The following is a 5,000-nucleotide window of genomic DNA, read 5'->3' on the forward strand; positions in this document are numbered from 1 at the left end:
CATTCTTAAGATCTGAAGAAAGTCAGACAGCCTCCAATTTCACACGAAGAATAGGTCACAGCATTCTACGCGACTTCGAAAGTTTTTTCTCTCTCTCTCTCTCTCTCTCTCTCTCTCTCTCTCTCTCTCTCTCTCTCTCTCTCTCTCTCTCTCTCTCTCTCTCTCTCTCTCTCTCTCCCCTCCCTCCCTCCCTCCCTTCTCTCCCTGTATACGTACGTGTGTGTGTATATATATATATATATATATATATATATATATATATATATATACGTATGTATATATATATATATATATATATATATATATATATATATATGTGTGTGTGTGTGTGTGTGTGTGTGTGTATGTATATGTATATACATGAATATATATATATATATATATATATATATATATATATATATATAAAACATGTATGTATTTACCACCCCACCTTATCAACCCATCTTTCTATCTCTCCTCCCTTTTCTCTCTCCCTCTTCGCAATCTAGCCGACACACACACTCTCACGTGCGCACAAACACAAAGAGAGGCATCCTATCACATCCACCTACACAAACACGCACACAGAGACACACATACAGGCTGCACTCACGGACCACACAGAGGATACACAGCCAAAGAGAGGCGAAGTGATCAAAGGCAACAGAGGAAGTGCAAAACGCGAGAAGGATTGAATACCTTCTCTTTTTTTCTTGATCCTCTTCTGTCCTCTCAACCCCACACACACACACTCGCTCTCTCACGGTTCCTGGTGGGAGAGAAAGAGAGAGAGAGAGAGAGAGAGAGAGAGAGAGGAAAAGAAGGGAAATATTGCGATAGGGAATGGAAAGGGGGGAAGAGAGAGGTAGTATGGAGAAGGAGAGAGAGAGAGAGAGGGAGTAGGGAGAAGGAGAGAGAGAGAGAGAGGAAAAGAAGGGAAATATTGCGAGAGGGAATGGAAAAGGGGGAAGAGAGAGGGAGGGGGGAGGAGGAGAGAGAGAGAGAGAGAAGAAAAGAAGGGAAATATTGAGAGAGGGAATGGAAAGGGGGGAAGAGAGAGGGAATAGGGAGAAGGAGAGAGAGAGAGAGGAAAAGAAGGGAAATATTGAGAGAGGGAATGGAAAGGGGGGAAGAGAGAGGGAGGAGGAAGGAGAGAGAGAGAGAGGAAAAGAAAGGGAATGTTGAGAGGGAATGGAAAGGAGGGAAGAGAGAGGGAGGAGGAAGGAGAGAGAGAGAGAGGAAAAGAAAGGGAATGTTGAGAGGGGATGGAAAGGAGGGAAGAAAGAGGGAGGAGGGAAAAGGGGGAAAGAAGGGACCATGAAGGGGAAATAATGAAAGAGAGAAAAAGTAGGTAACATTCAGAGAGAGGATGGAAAGAGGGAATATCGAGAGGGGAAGAAGGGGGGAAAATGAGAAAGAGAAAGAAGGGAATACTGAGAGAGAGAGAAAGAGGGAGACGCGAAGAAAAGCAGAGAAGAAAAAGCGGGAAATATTGAAAAAGAACGAGAGACGAAAATAGAGAGAAAGAATGGACGAAATAAGGACAAAAAGCAAAACTAGAAAATTAAAACGACAAAGCGAGAGACAGAAAAAAGAAACTAATAACGCAACAGAAAAAAAGGACAAAAACAAAGGGGAGAAAACAAGGAGAAAGAAATAAAAAAATTCCAAAGAGAACAAGAGAGGAGGAGAGAAGGGAAGACCGTGCTATTCTCTCAAGACAAAAGCTCCACAATTGCTTGCTCTCGAGACCAGAAAAGAACACCGGTGAGAGGAAGGGTTTCTAGCTCGTCCTTGAAGGTTTGAAAAGAGGGAGAAGGTGATAAATGAAGGGAAGTAAGAGATAAGCCAATAAAGGAGGTAGATGGAAGGGAAAGAAAATGAGGAGGTGAAAATAAAAATGATTACGACTGAGGGGGGGGGGGGGGGTGTAAAAGGGGCAATACAGAACATAAAGAAGGATAAAAGGAAAGAAGTATGGGATAATCCAATACAAATGGGACAAGATGATAAATGAAGGGAAGTAAGTGATATGCCAATAAAGTAGATAGAGGGAAAGGAGGAAGGAGTAAAAATAACAAGAGTGATATTAAGGGGGGGGGGGGAAGCGAAAGACGCAATACAGATGTTAAAGAAAGATAAAATAGAATAATTATGGAATAGGCATGCAAAGCAGATAAAGAGAATGAGAAAAAAGTAAGTTTAAAAAAAAATGACGATAGGGTGGGGGGGGGGGGGGGGTAGTGACAGAAAGAAACAATACAAGAACTGATAAAAGAATTGAAGAATAGAGTAGACCAACATAGAAAATAAAGAAAGAGGAGAGATAAATAGAAAGACGTGATAGTAGGGTTAGGGGTGTCAAGAGAATAAATACAGGAAACGAGATAAAATGATGGAATGCTAGCAAGCCAAAAATGTGGGCGTAAAGTAGAATAAAAAAGAGAAAGATTAACAAGTCATTCATAGGAAATAAAGTGTATGGCATATTTTTTTTCTGTTGTTATGGATTCATATACTCAGATCGATTCCCGGAATTCCTATATATTTCGTACAATTATCTTAAAAATAAAAAATAAAAAAATCCTTAAAGATATTTCACGTGTGATACCATATCCTCCCTCACCCTCACCCCCCCCCCCCATCCCTAAAACACTTGCCATTATCAGAAATATCCCTAAAAGATTTCCCCTTCCCTAAAAAAAAAAAAAAAAAAAAAAAAAAAGTATTTCCAATCCTTCAGTAAATCCTGTAGTTGCTATAATCCCCCCCATGAAAATCCCTAGAATACCCCCCCCCCCCCCCATTCCAATAAAAATCCTTATAAAGATCCCCCTTTACAAGAAAATTCCCTAAATTTATTCGTCCAGACCTCATAAAATCCCTAAAAAATATATATATATATATATATATATATATATATATATATATACATATATTCCCCAAAATTTCAAAATCATTCACACAACGACGACCACAAAACAAACACACGACCAGAACAAACACACACCCACTGCAGGCACCAGGGAGTCGTCCGGTTTCGCTGAACAACGACTGTGAATGAGTTACTTCCCCCCCCTAAACACACCGCCCTCTCCCCCCTCCCCCCTTCCTCCCCTCCCCTCCTCCTCTCCTCTCCTCATTCCCGTTCTGCTTCTCTTCTCTCTCCCTCTCCTGTCTTTTCTTTTCTGTCTCTCTCTCTCTCTCTCTCTCTCTCTCTCTCTCTCTCTCTCTCTCTCTCTCTCTTTCTCTCCATCTCTTCTTCCTCTTCCTCTCTCTCTCTTCCCTTTTCACCACTTCCTTTCTCTCCCGTCCTCTCTCCTCTCCCTCCCCTTTCCTCCTCTCCTCTCGTCTCCTTCTCCCTCTTCCTTCCTCTTCTCCCTCCCTCTCTCCCTCCTCATCTCCCCCTCTCCCCCTTCCTCCTCACCCCCTCTCCCCCTCCACCCTCTCATCCTCTCTCCCTGTTGCGCTCGTTGCCGCCCACCCGCCCACGAAACGCCAGCGCACGCCCACCTACAGCGCCCACCTGAGATGTGATAATTACGGGTTGTTTGTTAGTGGCCTTGAGGCTATTGGCTATAATTGATATTTGTTCTCGTTGTTATGCTTATTAGCCACACGAAGAACATCGGTGCCTGTGCTTATTGATCCGTTTAATATTCTCTAATTCTCGTCCTTTCTCTCTGTATGTCTCTCTTTGTCTCTCTCTCGATTTCTCTCTCTCTCTCTCTCTCTCTCTCTCTCTCTCTCTCTCTCTCTCTCTCTCTCTCTCTCTCTCTCTCTCTCACTCCTCCTCCTCTTCCTCCCTCCCTCTCTCTATCTCTCTTAAAGACACGCAATCTATCTAATTATCTCGTCCATCACCAAGCCTTCTCTTCTCTCCCGTATTTACGAGTGAGGGAAAGTGAAAAGAGTCTTAAGTTTATTGGGCTTTGAAACAGCCTCCCGATTTTTTCGTGACCTGCTCTTCCTTCTCCTCATTACTCTATTTTATTTATTTATTTATTTTGTATTCATAGTCTTGGTGTTGAACATGTATCTTATAATTTGTCTTTTTTTTTTGCTCTTTCCATATTCTTTCATGGAATTTTTTTTTTTTTTTTACTTCGTCACTTGTTTCGATATTTACGCTAAGATGCGTCTTCCATTTCTTTGTTCTCTTTCTTCTCCTCCTTCTTCGTCGTTATTTTCTTTATTCACCTAACTTCCCTCTCCCTCTCCTTCTTTTTCATCCCTTTCATCGTCTGTTTCTTTCTTTCTTTACTATTTCTCAACCTCTTTTTCCATCTTCTTCCTTGCGTTTTTCTCCCTTTCTTCTTCTACATCTCTCAATGTCCCCTTTACCTCCCCCCCTTCCCCCCCCCCCCTATTCTTGCTCTGTTATCATTATCGACATCACTCATATCACCGCTCTAACGTCCCCTTGTCTTCTCCGTCCGCTCCTCATCTCCTTCTTCCCAGTCGAAAGGCGAACCAGAGGGTCCAAATCATCTTTAAATCTGTATCGCCCGACGCGCCGATACAGTGTTCTCCTCGGAAGGTGGCTCTGGTCTTCCTTCCCTTTTGCCTTCTTCCCTCTGTCTCTTTTCGTCTGTGTTGTATTTGTTTATCATCATTATTATTTTTGTTTTGTATCTCTATCTTGTCTCTTTTTTTTCCCCCTCTGAAATATAGATACATATATCTGCATATATACATACATACATACATAAATGCATATATACATACATGCGTACATACATACATAAATGCATACATGCATATGCCATATGTTTACACACAAACACAACACAACACACACACACACACACACACACACACACACACACACACACACACACACACACACACACACACACACATATATATATATATATATATATATATATATATATATATATGTATCTATATATATCTGTGTGAGTATGTGCGTGTGTGTGTGTGTTTAGATAGATAGATATACATAAGCGTGTATGTACGTATGTATATATACGTGTGAATGTGTCCGTGTATTTATG

The 5,000-nt window shown here is 41.5% G+C and overlaps 1 protein-coding gene across 1 annotated transcript in view; it reads left to right on the top strand.

Moving 5' to 3' along the window:
• LOC125042467 overlaps window positions 1–5,000 on the top strand; it is a 36,586-nt gene that overhangs the window by 965 nt on the left and 30,621 nt on the right. The gene's annotated exons all lie outside the window — the stretch shown is intronic.

The sequence above is a fragment of the Penaeus chinensis genome, chromosome 32 (assembly GCF_019202785.1).
Source record: "Penaeus chinensis breed Huanghai No. 1 chromosome 32, ASM1920278v2, whole genome shotgun sequence".
NCBI lineage: Eukaryota > Metazoa > Arthropoda > Malacostraca > Decapoda > Penaeidae > Penaeus > Penaeus chinensis.